Source organism: Carcharhinus amblyrhynchos, chromosome 8 (genome assembly GCF_965287045.1).
Source record: "Carcharhinus amblyrhynchos chromosome 8, sCarAmb.v2.hapA, whole genome shotgun sequence".
Classification (NCBI taxonomy): domain Eukaryota; kingdom Metazoa; phylum Chordata; class Chondrichthyes; order Carcharhiniformes; family Carcharhinidae; genus Carcharhinus; species Carcharhinus amblyrhynchos.
This window is the reverse complement of record NC_137331.1, coordinates 75479219-75504167: the sequence shown is the minus strand read 5'-3', so window position 1 is coordinate 75504167 and position 24949 is coordinate 75479219.

Below are 24949 nucleotides of genomic sequence, written 5' to 3'. Positions count from 1 at the left end.
CTTTCGAGGGGACACCCTCTTTGTCAGGTGAATGGAAAGTTCTGGCCTCGGGTAGAGCATATAAAGCACAGACAGTCTGTGCTGTATATGCTCTATCCGAGGCCAGAACTCTCCATTCACCTGACAAAGAGGGTGTCCCCTCGAAAGCTTGTGAGTTTACTATCAAATAAATCGGTTGGACTAACACCTGGTGTTGTCAGACTTTTTACTGTGTTTACCCCAGTCCAACGCCGGCACATCCACATCATGACCCTTATCTCAAAACAGGTCTATAGGGTCTGTACTTAGAGGCAATAGAAAAAGGTTGAACAATCTGTGCGGCATTTGCCCCACAAATGCTTGATTATTATCCTGCACTTTTTCTCATTCATCTTTAGTACCCTGTTTCTCGAGCAGTGTTTCTTGATACACATTACTATCTATATTTTATGAGGTGCTTGGTTGAGTTAGAGCTCAATGTTATTGCAGAAAGTGAAGTTATATTCCAGTGTTAATGGGGGTCGAAAATTACACATTTCTCCTCACTGTATGAAGGGACCAGATCAGACTTACAAGGGAGATTTTCCCAGCTCCTTGAAAGCAGCTTTGGAGGTGGGATTGGAGTAAAAATGGGAAACAAAATGCACTGGGACATCTGTCCGGTGTGTTCCTGTCTCTCAGTGCTTTTCTCAGGATGGGCTGTAACTGATCCCAACATGCCCACCTCTCCATCAGTAGTGCAGGGGAACCCAAACAAGGTAATTATGAAGGCAATTAGTGAGTGTTTTTGAAAGGAATTTTTCACATAGCACCCCTGCTGTGCCTGCAGCTTACTTATTCACAGGAGCTGAGGGCAGAGCAGGAGTGTGGAGTGCTATGAAATGGTTACTTCAAAGGATTGAAATGCCAAAACTCAGGACGTCCACAAAAAAATTCTTGTGATTGTTTCTTGTCACTTGCAGTCAGATCCACACAACAGTGTTGACTTTGAGGATTTGGCTGCCATTCCCATCAGTGATGACACCTAGACCCCCTCTTTCTCCAGTCACCTCAGTAACACACAGCATTCCCAAAAGGTCTGCAGGCTGCCCTTCACTTTGGGTACTCTGATTGGCCCTCCAGCATCCTCAGGCTTCCCACTATCTTTTCCTTTATGGGATGCCTGAGGCAGTTTCTTCATTGGCCTCCTCCAGGAAGAACCAGATGCTTTACCATACGCACATCAGGGTTTGCAACTTAGAGCTGAGCCCATGTTAGACTCATAACTCGAATGGAAAACTCAACCCTATTAATGCAAAAATACGCATCGATTTGGATATTGTCATAGGATCTCTAATTGCAGAAGAGGCTATTCAGCCCATCTAGCCTGCACCAGCTCTCTGACAGTGTATCTCACCCAGGCCCTCTCCCCACCCCTGTAACCCCACACATTTACCCTGACCAATCCACCTAACCTGCACATCTTTAGACTGTGGGAGGAAACCAGAGCATCCTGAGGAAACCCATGTAGACATGGGGAGAATGTGCAAGCTCCACACAGGTAGTCAATCAAGGCTGGAATTGAACCCAGGTCCCTCATGTTGTGAGGCAGCAGTACTAGCCACTGAGCCACCATGCTGCCTATAACTACACAGATTTAAAAAAAGGAATCATTTTAATGTTTATCACTAGGTACAAAATGGGCACATTTGCTGCCCATTTGGCATCCTGACTAATTTTCTTTTCAAATGGGTGGCTGCCTAGCGATCAATAATATTTTGTTCGGTGATAAAAAATAAGAACTCATTTTGATGTGTGAAATCAGCATGATGCAGGGTCATTATTTCCTTCAGTTTATGTTGCTACTTCTCAGACTGCAGCAGTAACTGCCATGACTAATGGCTCAATGACAGGTAGTGATTAGATCACTGCTGAATCAATAGAAATGCTTTGATTGGTTACCACATTGCAAAACTCCTGGCATATCCACTTAAATATTCATTTTGACTTTCAGATGTTTCTGCACGCCTGTTCAAGTTCTAATGTGATTCCCATTTTTGGACATATATCATTTCCTTAGAAAAAAACAAATTATTTTTAAAAGCTTCTTAAAATAACAGCAATAGAAAGTTTCAAGGCAAGAATGTATAAAGGTTTCAATCATGCAAGAGATAATTTCACATTTTTGTCACGTAAGAGATGAAACCGATCAAATTATCAAAACACTTCAATGTGTATTTCATGGACACGAGTCCTATTATCTTTATTATTTAACTTTTCCCTGAACCTCCTAATTATTAATTAAGGAAGCAATTTAATAATCCAGTACAATTAAATAATGTAGAAAATCATTTGTCACACTGACACCTTGGGAGTTTTACCCTGGAGGAGAACCTGTGTTTGAATTTGAGTATGGCTTAAAATGGACATAAATGCAAGTGTGTCAGGAAGCCAGCTCCAGCCCACATTCTTCCTCATCTAACTCAATTAGCTCTATTACAACGCCATTTGAACTTAGTTTTACATTTAACATCACAGCCAGATATGCACCAGTAAAAACAGAGAAAGAACACAATGGCAGTTGAAGGGACTGAATCAAACACATGGGAATATGGCAAAAATTCTCAATGCTCATAGCTGCTTTCTTACCTACTAGTAAGGGAAAATTTCTTCACAGTACTTTTGCTGAGAACTTACTTTTTACACTTCAGAAGTTTTTCTGAATCACAGCAGAATAGGGTGGTCCCTTGACTGCCAAAGATTAGAATTTGGACAGGAGCAAATTAACAGCACCTGCATCATGTTGGGGAGTAGCAGTCCTTCAGAAATCTCATGTTGTCACGATACGTGATGGCAGACATCGGCAGCCTCCTTGAACAGGATGTGTTCCCTGAACCTGGGCCCATAAATTTGCAATGATTGCCAAAGTCACCATTGCTCTCAATGTTTAACCACTGGTGTGCAATCTCTGGTGTGCAATCTCTGGTGTGTAATCTCTGGTGTGCAATCACAGGTGCGCTATCACAGGTGTATAATCACAAGTGTATAATCACAGGTGAATAATCACAGGTATATATTTACAGGTGTGCAATCACAGGTGAATAATCATAGGTATATATTCAGAAGTGTGCAATCAGAGTTATGCAATCACAAGTGTATATTCACAGGTGTGCGATCACATGTGTGTAACCATGTGTATAACTACAGGTGTGCAATCACAGTTGTTTGCAAGATTCATGGAGAGTTCCCATTATTATTTTGTCCTAGGGCATGTCAAATTCCTTGATGACTTTAGACCAGCAAGGACTCTTAAGGACTGTGAGGGAGAAAGGATACCCGCTTCAAAATTTGTGAGGAGACCAGTCAGAAACCTGAATGGTGAAATGCACCAGCACTGAATAAATGCCATATGATCACTGGATGTGTAATGGAACAAGCTGTTGGCATGTTGTAGGTTCCTAGACAGACAGGAGTGTGCCCTACAATTTAGACTATTCAAAATCTCCAGAATGGTCATGGTGTGCTGCACTCTGCACAACATTGTGCAGCAGTGAAGTTTGGATCCACATGAGGAACAAGATGAATAGCTCAGATCCTCTTTGAACAATTCAAAGTGAGAAGAGAAGAAGAAATAAGATGATGAGGAGGAACATGATAGGGCAAAGCACCCCCAGCTGCTAACCTTGCTACTCAGGATGCCAGGTTTAATGCAAGATTCACTTGCGTTGCATCAGCTAGACGAATGTCAGAGACACATGCAAAGGCCAATCTTCCCACTGCATGCCTAATGCTAGTCATACTAAGCAGTTTTTGAAACAATAATCCCTTGCACATCTCCCATTGGTCACTATCAATTAATGTCTTCCCATACATCATTAAACTATTAAAAGGCAACTTCCATCCAATAACCAAAACTTGGCACAACAGGAAATTGGTGCAAAATCATTAAATTTATGTAAGTTAACTAATTATTAGTACTCAATAAAATCACATTTTTAATACATCCTCATGCATAACCTTGTATAACTGCAAAGCTTTCTTCTTCCTTGCCCTTCTGCTTGCAACCTGCAACCTGCTGCTGGGGGAGACACAGAAGCAAGCCCCCCCAACCCATGGCGAGAAGAGGTTGCTCGCGTCCCTGCTCTGACATTCTCTCAGCTAATTACTCCTGAGCTTTTGAACATATAAGGGGAGGTCAAAGTCAGCTGCACATACTCCTATGCAATTCAGGCTTGGTGATGTTACAGCATGTCATGTATTGATTGAATGGGGGATTAATGGGTAAGAAAGAGATCCCCATTTCATTGACCTTTCATTGACACCCCTCCCATGATCCAGCTGCATTTTATTGCTACCACTCTGCTGGAAAACACTACAGTGCAGATTTGAACAGCACTACAAGGCCAAGACTATATGTCAGTGGGGAGAGCAGTGCATGCACACTGCTCCCCCCAGCATTGGCCCCAGCGCTGGCCTCCCAATTTCATTTGCAGGCCTCCCACCACAATCGCCGGCCTGCCCAATCACTCCCCAGTCACTGGCCCACCTGAACCACACACCGCCCCGTCCCCATCCAGCCCCCATTGCCACCGCTCTATGGCTAACAACGATCTCCCCTGCAATGGCCAGCCCCGACCCTCTCTCTATGGCCAGATCCAACCATCCCCAAAAGCCAGCTCTGACACCCCCTTTGGCAGGCCCCAACCCCCTTGATGGCATATTCTGATCAGTCCCTCCCTGCCTCTCCCACTAATCCCTAATGCAGAGTGTGCAGCTGGTCCCCCCCACCATAAATCCCCCCTCTGGCTGTGCCCCCTTGGCACTGCCAGGGTGCCCAGTGGGCAGTGCCAGGGTGCTTGGTTGATAGTGCCAGGAGCCAGGCTGGCACTGCCCAAAGGGCACTTTCCCTGCCCTCCCACTTTTTGGGGAAACCTCAATGGCCTCTGTCCCCAGCAGCGGGTTGAGCATTCCTGGTCCCCATTGGTAGGGAGCCATTGTAAACCGCACTGATGGGATCCTCTTCTGGCACAGGGGAGATACTTGGACACACACACCTCCATTAAGGACGGTCACCTCAGCACCTCACTGTACCGCAAACCCACAGATAACCTGACGATTCTCCACTTCTTCAGCTTCCACCCTAAACACGTTAAAGAAGCCATCCCCTACGGTCAAGCCCTCCATATACACTGGATCTGCGCAGATGAGGAAGATCTCAACAGACACCTCCAGACCTGAAAGATGCCCTCATTAGAACAGGATATGGCTCTCAACTCATCGATCAACAGTTCTGATGTGCCACAGCGAAAAACCACACCGACCTCCTCAGAAGACAAACGCGGGACATGGCGGACAGAGCACCCTTCATCGTCAGTACTTCCCTGGAGCGGAGAAGCTATGACATCTTCTCTGGAGTCTTCAACTGTCATTGATGAAGTCGAACATCTCGCCAAGGCCTTCACTTCTTGCCTTCAAACAACCTCACAACCTCAAACAGACAATTGCCCACAGCAAACTACCCAGTCTTCAGGAGAACAGTGACCACGACACCACACAACCCTGACACAGCAACGTCTGCAAGACATTCCGGATCATCGACACGGATGCCATCATCTCATGTGAGAACACCATCCACCAGGTACACGGTACATAATCTTGCAACTTGGCCAACGTTGTCTACCTGATACGCTGCAGGAAAGGATGTCCTGAGGATGGTACTTTGGGGAGACCATGTAGACGCTATGACAACTGATGAATGAACACTGCTCGACAATCACCAGGCAAGACTGTTCCCTTCCTATTGGCAAACACTTCAGTGGTCACAGGCATTCGACCTCTGATCTTCGGGTAAACATTCTCTAAGGCAGTCTTCATGACATGTGACAGTGCAGATTTGCTGAGCAGAGACTGATAGCCAAGTTCCGCACACATGAGGATGGCTTCAACCGGGATCTTGTGTTCATGTCACACTAGTTGTAACCCCCATGACTTGCCGGGGCTTGCAACATCTCACTTACTGTCCTGTCTGGAGACAATACGCATCTCTTTAACCTATGCTTAATGCTATCTCCACTCACATTGTCTGCACCTTTAAGACTTGATTAGCTGTAAAGACTCACATTCTAATCAGTTTTCTATAAACTGAGTGTGTGTCTTTACTTTCCCTATTTGTGATCAGAACTCCCCATTCACCTGACGAAGAAGCAGCGCTCCGAAAGCTAGTGGTGTTTGCTACCAAATAAACCTGTTGGACTTTAACCTGGTGTTGTGAGACTTCTTACTGTGTTTATCCCAGTCCAATGCCAGGCATCTCCACATCATGACAGGGGAGGTACTAGCAGGCCTGGAGGCTACTGTCCCAGGCTCACTAATCAAATGGAAATAGTGATTCCCATATGGTAATCAGCCCTGCACTGAATTCTGAATTCACCTGGGTGACTTCTGTGTGAATTCACTGGGACCATAGAATTTCTGGTCCATATCTTCAAAAGACATGGAATTATCATGGACCAACTCAAAACAAAGACCATTGCTGATATTCCTCAACAAATATGTGTCACAGACATCCATTCCTAGGGATGGTAAATCAAGTGGACAAGTTTATCCCTAAGCTGGTCACACTTACCCCAACAAAGCCTCTTATGGAAATGACAGCAATGGTTGGGCTGTTGAACAATGCAATGCAATGCCTTTCAATCCAATAAAGATTGATTAATTTCCTCAGACATTCTGACACACTAGACACTGGAAAACTTGCTGACACTTCCTCCACTAGCTCTGTCCTGTTCAGTTTCCAATATATTTTGAGTCCAGAGCCCTGGCAGAAACTGAACAAAAGTATGCCACCATTAAGAAAGATGCACTGGTGGTTACATGGGCCACTGAGTTGTTCTTGTATTATCTGATGGAGCTGTCCTTCCGTGTAGAAACAAACCACAAGCTCATTTGTGCTCATACTCATTCACCTCCATTTGAAATGGTGCTAACATCTGGCCAGTCGTTTATGTCCCAGGGAAGTCACAAACCATGGCTGATACTCTGTCTAGAGCCATGATAGACCATACCATTGCCTTTGATTCTGCCTTCATCTCATAAGTGGAAGCATTCTCCTTGGCTGCCATGAGCCTGCTGTCCAAATCCAAAACAGCTCTTCAAAATATCCAACGCATTCAAAATGAGGCCGCTAAATGCATTCAAATGCATGAGTTCTGCCTCCAAGGGTGGCCTAAGTACAACACTGCTGATCACCTCATCTGTAAATACCATGAGCATCTTGCCTAATTGAGTGTTCTGGATGACATCCCAGTTTATGAACACCATTCTGTGGTCTCTGTGACAAGATGTCCTTCACCAGCTCCACAGAAGTCACCCAGGTGTTGTTGAGTTGCATGAGCTCAGCAATCTGTGTGGTGTCTAGGAATCACAAGATTTTATCCTACCTGCCCCACTTGCTGCATTAACATTCCAACAACCATGGAACCCATGGTGCCATGTAATTTCCAACACAATTGTGGGTGAAATTGCTACTATGGCAAGATAGACTGCGGCCATAGATTATTACTCTTGATGGCTGGAAATAGTCAGATTTCATACAATGAGTGGAATCAGTTTTCAGGGCATTACAAACCATCTTTTGCACTCATAACTTCTTGGGAAAAATCATTTTGGATAACGCTCCTAAGTTGCACATGACCACTTTTAGAGGTTCACTGCTGACAATGGGATCACCCATATTACCAGTTCCCCTTTTCAGCCTCAAGCTAACAGGGAGGCTAAGCAAGAAGACAAGACCAATAAGGATCTGATGGCACAGTGGCATTGTGGTTAGCACTGCTACCTCACAGCCCTCAGGTTCACATCTGGCCTTGGATGAATGTCTATATAGAGTTTACATGTTCTCCACATACCTGCATGGGTTTTCTCTGGGTGTTCCGGATTCTCCCCACAGATATGCAAGTTAGCTGGTCTGGCCATGCTAAATTGTCCTTTAGTGTCCAAAGATATGTAGGTTAGGTGCATTAGCCATGGAAAATGCACGAGGTTATAGGGATAGGGTGGTCGGATGGGCCTGGGGAAGGTGCTCTTTCAGAGAGTTGGTGCAGACTCGATGGGTCAAATGGCCTCATCCTGCACTTTTTGGATGCCATGGTTCAATGGTCCAATAATCGTGGCACAGTAAGAAGTCTCATAACACCAGGTTAAAGTCCAATAGGTTTATTTGGAATCACGAGCATCTCATCTGATGAAGGAGCAGTGCTCTGAAAGCTCATGATTCCAAATAAACCTGTTGGGCTTTAACCTGATGTTGTGAGACCTCTTACTGTGCCCACCCCAGTCCAATGCCGGCATCTCCACATCACCAATAGTCTTGATTAGCTGTCAGCCTTGATGCCTTTTCGGTTCACACTGCCAGCCAATGAATTCACTCCGGCTGGTAAGCTCTATTCTCTTTGAACCTTCAGCCTGATATCACTTCTCCTGGCCATGAAAGGAGGAAAATGAAAGGAGGTGTCGATCCTCCATGATGAACAACACCAGTGGTATGATATTCAGCACAGGGCCAAACTCTGCTATCCTTAATGCCAAGCCAGTGAGTCTGGATTTGTGACTACAAAGCAGAAGGTCTCATTCTCACTAGGATCGAGCATCTGTACTCACGTTTGATCCAGATGCCATTGGTATTATCTGAAAGGAACGGGAGTGCTCTCATTGTGTTTACACTCACCAGCCCGCAAGTTTTTGATCACAATAAAATGTGGAATGAAGATCCTGAGAGCCTTGAATGGTGTTGAGCCACCCTAAAACCCATTCCCAGACCTCTGACCCAGCAGGGCAGTCACTATCATATGGTCTGGAAGTGTGCTGAAGAATAAGTTAAGACTCAACCTCTACCTGGGGGATTCTGGGTGAGGGGAGATGAGGAGGAGCCAGTTCCAAAGTATTGTAAATAATTTTAAAAACAAATGTGATATAAATGTTGGACATAGCTGATGATGTTGTTAAAAAGACAATATATTTGGTGGTGGGGTCAGAGGGATGGAGCTCATATAAAGAATTAACAGAAAATACATGTTAATCCATGATGTAGATGATGATGCATTACTGACCTCAGTCAGTCATGTGCTAAACAATTTGTAAAGCAGATGGGCAAATCTTGTGGGAGATGTATTATTTCAGTAATCCATTGTGTCCATATTGTAAATAGTATAGAGTAGTTTTAAGTAAATGCATTAGTCTTTCTACAATTCCTCTACGTAAGAGCCAGTACGTTCCTCAAACAATTATCATTATGGAGATCATATTTCACTCTCTATTGAAATAATACCAGCATAAATGAGTGCCCTATGACATGTGGGCTATTGATATTTAGTAGTGTAACGGGTTTGTTCCGTTAGCCAGAGATAAATGTATTTTTATGAGCTGAGAATTTGGTGGGCAACACATCTGCTTTTTGCCCTGCCCCTCATGTTCAGCGCTCTTTTCCGAAACTAGTTAGAGGGCAGATCAGTAATAGCATGGCTAACCAGATGGATGCAACTCATCTGGTGAGGGTGACAATCAAGGTCAGGCAACAAATTTCATAGTGGTGAACATGAATGGCAGTCGTGGATGGATGGTTGGGGATAGGGAAAGTGCAGAGGAAGGATAATTTTGTTTGCACGGTAAGTGAGTGTGAGGAGTCATGGGATGGAGTAGGCTTGTTAAGGCAGAGTGAGATGTGAGGGTTTAATTCAGCGTCAAGTGAATGAAACTACATCTCTTTGCTCTTAATTTAGACAGGCTGTGTCTGTAGGAAATGAAAAGAAATATCAAACTGGCAGAGCAAGTTATGCTTTTGTGAAGTTGAGCCACGTTAGGACAGAAAGAAGGAATCTAATTCAGCTGTACTTGATCAGGAAGCACTTGATGCTCAGTAACAACAAATCTGGAGGTTGAAATTAAGAGGAAAATAAACTATTCAAGGTTTTGTTTGACTTACGGACTTCCTTTCAAATAGTCCCTCCAGAGTGTTTCTGTAATTATTTCTTTACTTGAAGCTCTATTTCACAAAGTTACAGTCCATTAACTTCAATAAAGGTTTAATCAGTTCATTTCTTGATTCTATCTTCAATTTGATTTCATACAAACCAAGGAACTCAGCAAAAATTTGCCAACAGTTTGAAACAAGTTTGCATATTCCCCAAAACAAGGCTTTTAAAGAATGATCCTAACATCAAATAACATCATTTTATATTGTAAGCTGAAGGTGTAGCTAACATTCCTTACTGGTACAGGAGGGAGAAAGAACATCAGTATAAGAATGCCTGAAAGGGTTGAGATCACAAAGTTGGCCATATATTTTTAGAGATTTATAAAGAGGTCCAGAGACTTGTTCCTATGGAAAATTCTGAACTTTATTTCAAAAATAGAAGAGTTGAATATGACCCTGCTCACCAGCAAAACTGTGCAAATGGACAGTTAAAATTGTCCAGCATTGATCCTACTGTTTTTCTTCTGGTTGCAATCTTAATATCCCTTTTTACCAGAGGAGAAGGGTGACCCATCACAAGCCTGTGGGATCGTGCTTGAAATGTGCCAATCGAATTCCAATAACATCAAATGGGCCCACCTGCAATTTTAGCTGGATGTCTACATTAGGAAGTCACAATGGCCAGGACAATTTTACAGCAGTCTTAGATGGGGCCAGGTATAGTAAGTAGTTCTTTATTAACTTTCATTGTGAGGCCTAGAAAAGCAGGCATACCGCTTTAAGCCCAACAAAGAAAATGAAGCTGTTCCCTACCTCACACTTCCTTAGCTTTTTTGGGGCTAAAGGGATCAAGGGATATGTAGGGAAGGGGGGAGGGAGCAGAAAATCAGGGTATTGAATTTGATGATCAGCTATGATCAAAATGAATGGTAGACAAGTTCAAGGGGCTGAATGGCCTACTCTTGCTTCTAGTTTCTATGCTTTTCTGCTACCCTTTCATGAGACCCATCCATTTACAGCTATGATAAGAAAAGTTGGGAGATTGTGCATTGTCTTTAGTGTGTGGGGCACATGCCTGATGTATAAGGCACCAGCTACTGAGTTTGATCACTGCTGGTCTGCATGGAAATTTATCTGCCATTGCTAAGCCATTTACATGCAATTTACATGGAACCAAGACATATGGCCCAACAGCTCTGTGCCACTGTTTATGCTCATACACTTACATAGTTTGTAATGTAATTTATGAACTCCCTATTCCAAATCTGCCACCATTCCCCCCCACCCATTGGCTTGGTATCGTACGTAAATTCAATCACTATGCCAAATGTTTCTGAACACAGATCATTTCTATACATTTTAAAACAATTGTGCTTATTACATAGAGACCTTAAGCATCACAGTCAATAGTTACCCCGAGCAGACAAAGCTGCTTTAAATAGACTTGATAGGGGTGATTTTGAGCTTGCACTCTCCATCTGCAGTAATGACAGCGTGTGGTCAAAATCCAGAAGGCGTGATTCATGCTGGGGGGTTTCCGAGTTCTGATCTTCCTGGAACCTCACCAATGGAGTGCCATGAAACAGGCTGCGGGATTACAGAAAGCTCATTTTTTAACATCAGCACGTCATTACCAAGTGCTTTTGCCGCATATCGAAGCTGCACAGAATTTTCAGCTGGCGTCATGTCATCCCCATTTACCTTATCGAAGGGTGAACCTGGCATCTTCACCTCTGAGGGGGGCTTTGGATGTGAGTGTTCAGGCAGCCAGCATCCTTTGCTGAGTGCACTGGGGACTCCCAGTGCGCTCTGCGGGACACTGAAAGGGACTCAGGGGACACAGATAATTCAACTTAGAGTTGCCATTTCAGGGAGAGGGGTCAAGAAGGTCATTTGCAGGCCTTCTCTATCCTTTATGTTGGGACACCCCTTGCTCTAACGGGGTTATGAAGGCTGGTATGCAGGCAGTGCTTCCTGTTTCCTCCTGCCTGGATTCTTATTCATATCACAGCTGAGGGAGTGCCGGTTACCTCTCACAGCCCAAAGATGTGCAAGTTAGGTGGATTGGCCAGAGTAAAATTGCCCCTCAATGTCTAAAAATGTGTAGGTTAGGGGGAATTAGCGGGGTGAATATATGGGGTTGGGGAATAGGATGGGGGAGAGGGTCTGGGTAAGAGAGTTGGTACAGGCTTGATGGGCTGAATGGCTTCCTTCTGCACTGTAGGGATTCAATGTTACATTGAAATGCCGCATTATCTGCTTGTGCAAGAAAGACCAATGGAGTGAGTGGCTAAAAACAAAAGACGTGTAAAGCAAAGTATGCTGGTCATGATTTTGGAAGACCTCTGACTCACCTTCCCCCAATCATTTATTAGGCAATATGTCCTCAGGTCTTCAGAATCCCAGCATCAGAATCAGCCAGGGCCTGCACTTGCCAGGACCCAGACTGGGAGAGCTATTTTCCTAGAGATACTCATTGAACAGGCCACCTTCCAATTAAGGACAGTGGATGGTCTCCTGATGCTGCCATCCCAATCATAGAATACAAGGTGAGGGAACCTCAGAATTGGACCCCACTTGGAGGGTTGTAAATGAATACATTTAAAAGGAATCAAGTAGACAGGCCCCTCCAAATCCCATCAGTGGCAGCATTTGAGCAGCAGCTGTGACCTTTGTTCAAGGAAGGCCCCATTTGCTGGTGGATGGAGTCTACCATTAAACTGGTGGCCCCTGTCATGCAGAGTAGTTGGATGCAATTACACTGCCAGAAAAATTCCATTTATGTTCTAATTTAGCTGCCCACCTCCATGCTGCAGAAAGCTGTCCATCCCTGGGAAACCTTTTCAGTGGTAGGAATGTGTCAAGCAATTATCCCAAAGCAACTCCCTGCTGTTTTCCCAGACACCAATTTCCTATCCTGCCATTCATCCCAGGGCTGGAAAAATTCTGTCGTGTATCTCAATGCCCACAATGTCAATGGTCTTCTCCTTATCCTGAGAGTTGAAGTTTTGGCCAATCCCATCTCATCTGCTTGCATTGCCTCTGAAAGCAGACATCATACGCTGAAAAGAAGAATGTGACAGAAGTTGATTTCTATCCAATTGCCCCGAATAGTAGCCATCTCATGTGAGTGTCTGAAAATACAACATTACGAATCTTTATCTTGGCAAGGCATGTGTTATTGTGTGATGTGCTCATTATTTTGATCTGACTGGCAAATGTAGCCTGGTTTTTCCTTAGCTGCTTTCTTGTTTAAGCCACAGGTAGAACTGCAATGATGGTTGCCTTCACCTCCAACATATTGTGCTGGCAGTGATCTTTATTTTTCTTAAATAATGATTTAATCTGCACACTCACCATCTGAAATTTATTCCATTTAATTGCTTTACTCATGAGCAATAAAGGATAGCATTAACAACATTGAATAAAATATTAAAACATTGTTAAATGCTCAGAATGTAAAGCTGAACTGGCCCCATTGCAGTAATAAAATATGCCACTATTGTGTTTAGCTGAGCTGAATACAAAACTTTCTTTAGATACATTCCTATAAATCTTAATATTAATAAAAAAATACTTTTCTCAATGTATTCCTTTTCTTCTTTTATTACTTTGGAATGGTGCACATAGAAAAACATTTAATGGCACTTAGAAGTAAAGCACGTTGTCTTTCAATTCTCTACTACACTATAAAACAGCTTGAATGATGTCTTATCTGATGTTCAGTGTGTGGGAGGAAATCTCAAGATGACACTCTCAACATAAAGATAAGCGCCTTTGAGTACCTTTTATTAGTCTTTAACAGAAAACATGGAAAAATACTGAACATAAAAAAGGGAAACTTTTCTTCAAATCTATTATTAATGGCAACTACCTTACATCTGAAATAACATTTCCAAGTCTTTAGTTAAATCACTAATACTGCTGGGTATTTATATATGAATGTGTTGAAAATGTGCATGTTTATGAAACATAAATACATAGTCTGGATTGTCAGTAGCTTGAACATTACCAGATTACAATCAGATCTGAAGAATTTGCATTGTTTCTGTCTTGAGTATGCTTCAAAGTGAAGCTGTATTGAGCAATTAAAGTTACATCATAAGATATTGTTAATCACAGAATTATAGAATCAATGACATGGAGACAGGCCCTTTGGCACAAACATTTTGGCCAACGAAAATGCCCATTAAACTAACCCCATTTGCTTGCATTTGGCCCATATCCCTCTAAAAGTTTCCAATCCATGTATCTGTCCAAATGCCTTTTAAATGTTGTCAATGTCCCTGCCTCAACCACTTCCTCCGGCAGCTCATTCCACATACATACCACCGTTTGTGTAAAAAAGTTGCTCCTCAGGTTCCATTAATTCTTTCCCCTCTTAACTTCAACCAATGCCCTTTAGTTCGCGATTCCCCAGCCTTGGGAAAAAGATTGTGTGCAACCATCCTATCCGTGATAGGGTGGTTGCATGATCTTATACACCTTTGCAAGATCATCCCTCAGTCTCCTTTGCTCCAAAGAAAAAAGCCCTAGCATGTCCAAATTTTCCCTATAACTCAGTCCCTTGAGCCCTGACAACATCCTTGTAAATCTCTTCTGCACTCTCCCCAGTTTAATAACATCTTTCCCATAGCAAGGCGACCAAAACTGAACATAATAGTTGTTTAGCTTCAGGTGCAGCCTCACAATTGCAGAATCATTTCCCAAATTCTACGCTCAATGCCCTGATTGATGAAGGCCAACACGCCAAAAGCCTTCTTCACTGCCCTATCTACCTGTGACTCCACCTTTAGAGAACCATGCACCTGAACTCCAAGGTCCCTCTGTTCCATGATACTTTCTAAGGTCCTATCATTCACCGTGAAAATCTTATGTTGATTTGACTTTCCAAAATGTAACACCTCACACTTATCTGTATTGAATTCCATTTACCATTTTTTGGCCAACTTCTCTAGCTGTCAATATCCTGCTGCAATTTTTGATAACCTCTCTCACTTTCTGCAATATTACCTATTTTAGTATCTTCAGCAAACTTACTGATCATGCCTTGTACATTCTCACCCAAATCGTTGATATAGATAACAAACAGCAATGGGCCCAGCACTGACCCCTGAGGCACACCACTAGTCACAGGCCTCCAGTCTGACAAGCATCCTACCACCATTACTCTCTGCTTCCTGGCATCAAGCCAACTGTACATCCAATTTGACTGTTTTTCCCTGAATTCCATGTGATCTAACCTACTAGAACAGCCTACCATATGGAAATTTATCAAAGGCCTTACTGAAGTCCATATAGACTATGTCTACCTCCCTGCCCTCATCAACCTTCCTGATCACTTAGAACATAGAACATAGAACATAGAACACTACAGCACAAACAGGCCCTTCGGCCCACGAGTTGCGCCGATCACATCAACACCTACCAATCTATAGACCTATCTATAACCCCCAATCCCATAAAACCCCATATACTCATCCAGAAGTCTTTTAAAAGACCCCAGCGAGTTCGCCTCCACCACCACTGATGGCAGCCGATTCCATTCACTCACCACCCTCTGAGTGAAAAACTTACCCCTAACATCACTTCTGTACTTTCCTCCCCGCACCTTAAATCTGTGTCCTCTCGTAGCGACCATTTCAACCCGGGGAAATAGCCTCTGAGAATCCACCCTATCTATTCCTCTCAACATTTTATAAACTTCTATCAGGTCGCCTCTCAACCTTCGTCTCTCCAGGGAAAAGAGACCCAGCTCCCTCAACCTAACTTCATAAGGCATGCCTCCCAGTCCAGGCAACATCCTTGTAAATCTCCTCTGTACCCTTTCAATAGCTTCTACGTCTTTCCTATAGTGAGGCGACCAGAACTGCGCACAGTACTCCAAATGAGGCCTGACAAGGGTCTTATAAAGTTGCAGCATTACCTCCCGACTCCTAAACTCAATCCCTCGATTAATGAAGGCCAGTACACCATACGCCTTCTTGACCACCTCTTCCACCTGCGAGGCCGATTTAAGAGTCCTGTGGACCCGGACCCCAAGATCCTTCTGCTCTTCAACACTACTAAGACTCCTGCCCTTGATAGTGTACTCGTTCATCCCGTTGGTTCTGCCAAAATGGACGACTACGCATTTATCCGCGTTGAAGTCCATCTGCCACTTCTCCGTCCAGTCCTGCAGCCTATTTATGTCCTGCTGCAACTTTTGACATCCTTCCAGACCATCCACAACACCACCGACCTTCGTGTCATCAGCAAACTTACTTACCCATCCCTCCACTTCCTCATCCAGGTCATTTATGAAAATGACAAACAGCAAGGGTCCTAGAACAGATCCCTGGGGCACTCCACTCGTGACTGACCTCCATTCAGAAAAAGACCCATCCACAACCACTCTCTGCCTTCTGCAGGCAAGCCAGTTCTGGATCCACAAGGCCAAAGGCCCTTGGATCCCATGCCCTCTCACCTTCATTGAAGAACTCTAACAAATTTGTAAGGCATGATCTCTCATGCACAAAGCCATGCTGACCACCCCTAATCAAACACTGTGCTTCCAAATGTCTGTATATCTTATCCCTCAAAATCCTTCCTAGTAACTTACCCACCACAGATGTTAGGCTTACCTGTCTATAATTCCCAAGTTTTTCTTTGCTGACCTTTTTAAGTAAGGGCACAACATTTGCTACCCCTAGTCTTCTGGTACCTCACCCATGGCTAATGATGATGTAGATATCTCAGACAGGGCCCCTGCAATTTCTCCTGTAGCCTTATGCAGTTTTCTTGGATATACCTGGTTAGGGCCAGGAGATTTATCCATCTTCATACATTTTAATATACCCATCACCTCCTCTACTGTAATACAAACTGTCCTGAATATACCATCACTAATGAGCCCGGGTTCCCAAGTCTTCATGTCTTTCTCTACGGTAAACACAGAGGAGAAATATTCATTGAGAACCTCAACCATCTCCTGCAGTTCCATACATATGCATCCACTTTAGTCCTTGAGGGGTCCCATTCTCTCTTTAGTTATTCTTTTTCTTTTAATATACTTAAAGAATCCCTTTGGTTTCACCTTAATCCTCTCAGGCAAAGTTCATTCATGTCTCCTTTTTGCCCTCCTAATTTCCTTCTTGAATGTACTCCTGTATCCCCTGTACACCTCCAAGGAATCCCTTGATTCCAGCTGCTTGTACCGGAGTCATGCCTCCTTTTTCCTGGCCAAAACCTCAATGTGTTTTGTCATGCAGGTCTCCCTACTCCTGCCAACCTTGCCCTTAACCCTACCTGGAACATATGGATCCTGAACTCCAGTTATTTCACTTTTAAAGGTCTCCCATTTGCCGGCGGTCCCTTTGCCCTCAAACAAACTACTCCACTCAACCCTTGCAAGCTCCCGTCTAATTCCACCAAAATTCTCCTTGCCTCAATTTAGAACTTGCAACTGTGGACCAGTTTTGTGCCTTTCCATAACTATTTAAAAATTAATAGAACTATGGTCACTGGTCCGAAAGTGGTCCCCCACCGTCACCTCAGTCACTTTCCCTGCCCTAAAGTTTTGTCCTTTCCTGAGCAGGATCCTAGAATACTGCCTGGGGAAACTTTCCTGAACATACTCAAATTCCATCCAATCTAAGCCATGCCATCTCAGCTCACATATGCTGCTGTCCCGTAACAAGTAATCTGTGCAGTTAAAGGTCTTGCTAGTTTTTAAAACCGCAGTTCTTTGACAGATCAGGACAACTCACCGACCCTTTAATCTGTGCCATTCCCCAAGGTCAGGATAATTTACAAATGTAGGGTTGAAATGGGGCATTTCCAGTGCCAAGTGTGGGGTGGGTGTGGCACTTTGGGTTGGGGCTGCAGGAGGGAAATTGCTGCAGTGTCTTGCTGTAATACAATATACTTAATGCTGACAGCTGAACATAGCAAATAATTGTTTCAAACCCTTTGACAAAAGCAATCAATTCAGATATGATAGGATGCATAGATGGGATGCAAGACTGGGCGGAGAAGTGGCAGATGGACTTCAACCTGGATAAGTGAGTGGTGGTTCATCTTGGCAGGTCAAATGGGATGAAGGAATATAATATTCGGGATAAGACTCTTAGCAGTGTGGAAGATCAGAAGGATCTTGGGGCCTGGGTTCATAGGACTCTCAGATCGGCTTCGCAGGTAGAGGATGTGGTTAAGAAGCATATGGGGTACTGGCCTTCATTAATCGAGGAATTGAGTTTAGGAGTCGGGAGATAATGCTGCAGCTGTATAAGACCCTGGTCAGGCCCCACATGGAGTATTGTGCTCAGTTCTGGTCACCTCATTACAGGAAAGATGTGGAAGCTATCGAAAAGGTGCAGAGGAGATTTACAAGGATGTTGCCTGGATTGGGTGACATGCCTTATGAGGATAGGTTGAGAGAGTTCGGTCTTTTCTCTTTGGAGAGAAGAAGGATGAGAGGTGACCTGATAGAGGTGTATAAGATGTTGAGAGGTATTGATCGAGTGGATTCTCAGAGGCTTTTTCCCAGGGCTGAAATGGCTGCCACAAGAGGACACAGATTTAGGGTGCTGGGGAGTAGGTACAGAGATGTCAGGGGTAAGTTTTTCACTCAGAGAGTGGTGGGTGCGTGGAATCAGCTGTCGTCAGTGGTGGTGGAGGCAGATTCGATAGGGTCTTTTGAGAGACTTCTGGATGAGTACATGGGACTTAGTAGGATTGAGAGTTATAGGTAAGCCTAGTAGGTAGAGATAAGATTGGCACAACTTATGGGCTGAAGGGCCTGTTTGTGCTGTGGTGTTCCTATGTTTCTATGTTTCTATGATGATCTTGGTGAAAGTGGTATTTTAAAATGTAATACTCCATCCTGACCCCTGATGCTTAGCAACGTTAGACAGCAGGAATGTATTTTGACTCCCAGTATTGCGAAAATACTACTCGTAAGAAATATGTTGGCACAGTATTTCCTGAAGAATTTAACCATTGGAATGGCACATCTATGGCAGTCAGTTTACCTAACGTTGTAAAAGAGTAATTGTGATGTGAAATATGGCATTATTCATGCTCCAGCAAGAATTCTTAGGGGTTTTGCACAACCATGAATTGCTGGTTATTGTAGCTGCACATTCCATTGTTTATACGACCTGCAATTGTTAACCTCCATTATGTACACGATTGTTCTTGCTGTAGCTACTTAGACTGAAAAATATGAGTGTAGATGAATGTATTTCCAGGAGGGAGGGGAATCAGGTGAAAGCAGAAGTATCAAGAACAAGATGGACACAGTCAAACATGTTGTCAATTACAATAGAAAAAGGAAGATGTATTGGAAGCTCTGATATGGAAGTTTGTTTCACCAGAACAAATTCAACTGGGACAAAGAAACTAGAAGGATGGAATGAGTTTTTACAGGCAGCACAGTAGGAGGACGTGTAGTTCAGGTAACTGTGGAAATTGCTGGGTAGTCAGTAAAAAATGGACAACAGCCTATTCCCAGAAATGAAAAACAGTTGTTGAGGAAGGGAAGAGTTGGAGATGAACTCTACAAAGATGAGGAAAGGATGGAATTTAGAAGCAAACTTGGTGAAAATTCCAGTTTAGAATGAGAGCAGAAAACAGCATTGACACACCATCAACAGATTAGAAAAAGAGGCGAGGGAAAGGAACTGAGTAGCATTAGAACAAAAAAATGTTTCACATACCCAGCGAAGCTAAAAATAGCTAGGACACATGCTGGTTACCATAGCAACACCTTTATTTAAAGAAAATGAGTGCAGTCAAGGGAGAAGCTTTTCAATGTAAGAACACATTCAGTCAGGCAGGAAAGGGTGGTGGCTGAGCTGGCCTCCATTCAAGGAAGACATTGAGGGCTTTCTGGTCATTCTTGTGGGGATAAAGGAAAAGAGGGATTGGATACCCTACCTCCCAGAATGACAATAGGCGTCCCATGTCTTCGCTTTCTACGCTATCAGGTTGTCATCCACTATTTGCACCACTTCCAGTGTTATGCTACTACCAAACGAATCTTCCCCCCTCCTTCCCTCTTCCCCTTCAGTATTCCTAAAAGACATTCTCTTGTGGCACCCAAGGCCACACTTCAATCACCCTCAATAATATTTCTCCTTCATATGGATCTGTCCCTGTGAGTGTTTGAGGTGAAATACCTTCTCTGTTCCTTCTCCCTCCCAGATGACCCCCTCTTGAATTTTATTTACATATAGGCCAACATCCCACTGACCTTTTCAATTACATTTCATACGGATACGTTAGCTAACAGTCAGGAACACTGCTTGCCTCTTTAATTTCTCTCATCATTTCCTAGTCTTACTTAAACTTCTATTAGACTTGGACAGAATTATGAATATTCAAGTGCCATCTGTTCCCAGAGGGTAGCAAGGCAAGAAAGGTGAAGAATGCACAACATCCCTCTTGGGGGCTTTGAAGGGAGGGCAAACAGAGTACAGAGTGTGGATGCCAACAACCCATCCAGAATTATTATTCATATCGTCTGAAAGAAGATGATACTGGCAATAATTGTCAACTTAATTACCCCAGGTCTTACACCGAAGGTAAGGCAACACGCTGCACACCTGTCCCTTTCCTTCCTTGCCTATCCAGGAGCAAACACTTCACCCCCTTAAAGCAACACTTCCATAATGAACCATTCACAATGTCCCTAATATTAACCCCAAGGATGTTTGGAAGTAGGAGTGTTCAATATTGCATTGAAAACCTGGAGGTAAATCCAGCAGGTCTGTTTGTGACATTTTAACACAGACACCTCATTTTCATCTTACCTCGAGGTTTGGTGTCACATTTTTACAATCATAGAATCATAGAATCCTACAATGCAGATGGAGGCCATTTGACCTATTGAATCTGCACTGACCACAATCCCACCCAGGCCTTATCCCCATAACGCCATGCATATGCCATAGCTAGTCCTCCTGGCACTAAGGGGCAATTCAGCATGGCTAATTCACCTAACCTTTACATCTTTGGACTGTGGGAGGAAACCAGAGCACCCGGAGGAAACCAACACAGACAGGGGGAGAATTGAAAACTCCTCAAAGGCAGCGAACCAAGCCAGAAATCGACCCTGTGTCCCTGGTGATGTGAAGCAGCAGTGCTACTACTGTGCCACTGTTTCGATTGTACAGCTGGTAAGATGCAGAACTTTAAGCACTGGTTTCAACTTCCAGTGCTTGAAGCATCAAACCAAAGCTGGAATTCAGAGCAATTCAGAGAACAAGAGGAAGAATTTTGACAACAGGAAATCAATTGTATTTTAAAATGTCCACTAGGCTTTGACCGTGGCCTTATTCAGACTTGATTCCTACATGTTTAGCTCCTTATCACAATGACTGTGCATTTCCTCCACCATTATATCCCCAGGTCTCTCAGCTGCTGAAACTCTCTTCCAAGTTTTGGTTACCTCATTGGCTACTTCAACTCACTCCTGGCCAGCCTGACATATTCCATCCTCTGCAAATTTGGAATCATCCAAAGACCTCCTCTGTGTGGCTAACTGACGACAAATCCTGTTCACCCATTTCCCTTGTGCTCACTGAGTTACATTGGCTCTTCGTAGGTTTGAAAAATTCTCAGCTTCATTTTCAAATCCCTCCATGGTATTACCCCTTCCTCTTTCTATGTTGTCCTCCATCCTTACAAACATGCAAGATCTGTACTTCTCTAATGCCAGCTTCTTGAGCATTCCCGATTTTATTTGCTCCACCACTGATGGGTGTACTTTCAGCTGCCAGGCCATAAAGTTTGGAATTCCATCCAGAAAGCTCTCTTCCATTTGACTATTTTTTCTTTTTTTGAGACACTGTTAAACCAAAAACTAAAATCTTTGACCAGGATTTTGGTCATCTACCTTAATATGTCTTTAATTGGCTTGGTATCAAATGTTGCTTTATAGGCTGCAACTCTACCACCTTGACCGCCACAGAATTTCGCCATGGGCAAAAGTCCGATAACAGAAATCTCTGTTGACCTTGCATGGGAATTTCCGGTCTTGCCTGAGTGAGGCTGTAAAATCCCACCCATCATGGCATGTCACCACAGCTAATACTCTGCTGATGAGGATCAAAATTCGGAATACAAATTTAATTGTGACAAGGTAGCTATTAATGAACATGCATGGAAATAGGGTTTCTGACTTTGTTCATCGGGTAGTTTGATCTACTTTTAACCTGTCTTGAACATTGGAAGAAGAGAATTCCAATAGTTTATCCTGATATCAGGAAATAGATCTTTTGTCTCCCACCAGATTAAATGACGTTGTCTGCCATAGTTCATGTGGATGGCAGGAGCAAAATATTCTCCCCAAAGTTTTGGTCAGTAACTGTATAAAGGGAAGCTAATCCTTTAATAGCCTCTTTAAATTGACAAACAAAATGTGAATGTAGTCCTACCACCCCCACTGAAATAAATGCTTTGGTAGCTTTTGAAACTCAGCAAAGCATTCATAAAGACCTTAGCTGTAATAATAGTCCTTGAGAAATGGTAACAAATAACTTGATTGAAACTGCAAGATCAGATATGACAGTTGTTTTCTAACCTAAACTAGATGGCCTGTCAAGTAAAACAGTCCACCTGAGACAGACAATTCCAGTCTACATTTTTAATCTTTAAAGGACTAGAGTTTTAAAATCCCTCAGATTGTCACACTTAAGTAATCCTAATCCTCCCTTCACAAGAACTTACATCTACTCCATACATCTGTGATTCCCACACAGTGGGGTCTGGTTGAAATCTGGACTGATTTTCAATGCACCTGTTGAGTTTCCTGCCTGTGTGATGCAACTCTATACCCTGTAGAAGGGGATAAAAATGAAATCTGGCAGAAATGGGGGCAGCACATTTGTATCTGGTCCTGTCCCAATTTTTAAGCGTCTCCTGAGTCACAGAATCATAGAATTGTTACAGCGCAGAAGGAGGTAATTTGTCTCATTGTGTCTGCACCAACTCTCTGAATGAAGCAGTTTAAATGCCTTTTGAATGCTGCCTCCATCACTGTCTCCATGCATTCGGAACCTTAACTGCTCGCTGTGTGAAAACGTAATTTCTCTTTTCACGTTTGCTTTTTTTGGCGGTGAATTTATATTTGTGCCCTCGCGCTTTCAATTCTTTCATGAGTAGGAACATTTTCTCCCTATCTGTTCTGCCCAGACTGCTCATAATTTTCAATACCGCTAACAATTCTCCTCACAGCCTGATTTACTCCAAGGAAAACAGTCCAATCTATCTTCACAACCTCATCCTTGGAACCATTCCCATGGAATCACAGATTCTGTACAATGCATTTGGCCCATCGAGTTTGCACTGACTCTGCAAAAGATCATCCCACCCAGGCCATCCCCTGCTGCCCTATCCCCTTAACTGCATGCATTTTTTATGGTTAATCCACATAACCTACATATCTTTGAACAATAAAGGGCAATTTAGCATGACCAATCCAAATGTACCTAACCTTCACATCTTTGGACTAAAATTCTGACCTTAAGGTAACATCTAAAACAAGCATATAATTCAGTGCCACATGGATATGCTATGGCTCAACCAGAATGCCCCTGATCTTGGGTTGTTGGTGTTGGGTTATACAAAACTCTTCTGAGAAGCATTCAGAATCAAAGTTTCTTTTCAACTTATTCAATCATGGGATGTGAAGGGCAGTATTTAGTGATGGCTGTAAGAAAAATGCAAAATTACATTCTTAGAAAGTATTTTCTCTACCCTCAGAAATCTTCAATAATGGAACTGCAGGTTCTCCTGTCAAGAACTCCTCACTTCAGCCATAAACAGTTGATCCTAGCAGCTGCTCTGCTTAGTAGAAACAGTAAGAAGTCTCACAATACTAGGTTAAAGTCCAACAATTTTATTTAGAATCACAAGCTTTTGGAGCGCTGCTTTTTCATCAGGTGACTCACCTGATGAAAGAGCAGCGCTCTGAAAGCTGGTGATTCCAAATAAACCTGTTGGACTTTAACCTGGTGTTGTGAGACTTCTTATTGTGCCCACCTCAGTCCAACACCGGCATTTTCACCTAATGGAAACAAGTGTAATTTACTTGAGTGCACTGAAGGGTAAGTCAGACAACTCCCATTAGAGTGCTATTGGGTAACAGACAGCAGTATGTGAATAATGTTAGTGAATCACTGAGTAGTTTCAGGATCATGAAGAAACTCAGGGAAAGCCCCTTAAAGGCACTTGGTCACTAAAATATTTCCTTCCAAAATTCCTTGTGGGGATCACGACATTCCAGCAGCGGAGGTGGTGAAAAACGTCATTGCCACTGGATTGTCAAATATAAGGTAATGTAATGCGAGCTAAAGAGGAAACTATAGCAGACAGTAATAATAGATGATAAAACCAAGGCTTTGATGAATTAGATATTTCATTTTAATTTTATTGTTAAATGTGTAAGTCGCCGACGTCAAAAGAATCCTGGAAATTTTCACAAGACAAAGCTAATAGCTGTGAATTTAATTTGTATTATGTATTATGCATTACAACTCTCTATGATAAATGAACTGATTGAGATGTTCATATAACATAGAAGGTAATTGAATAATTTAGATTTTTAAGTTTCAGCAAAGTAAAACACAGTGCATTTGACATTCAAAAAATTCTTTCATCTATTAATATCTCCCTGAGCAATGCACCATTCTTGAACAGCAAGAGGTGGGAGTAAGTTGTTTATTCCTAATCTTAGAGGCTTGAACTCAGGCACTCATTGCTCTTAGTATGGAAAATCAGGTTAATTGAAGGCAAAACTTCATGTCCTGTCATTATCATCACATTGCTCCTGTAAATTATCTTAATATTGAATTCAGCATTCAACAGGAAATGGTAAATCGGGACTTTCAATTCTTTGACCTTTGAGAGATTTCAGATTAATTGACATGATGATCGACCTGTTAAAGTAAATTATTCTTATGGAATATTAAATCTAGGCAGCACATGCTTTCTCTGGGATGGTGAATTAGAACCTGGCTGGTGGTACAGTAAGACCAA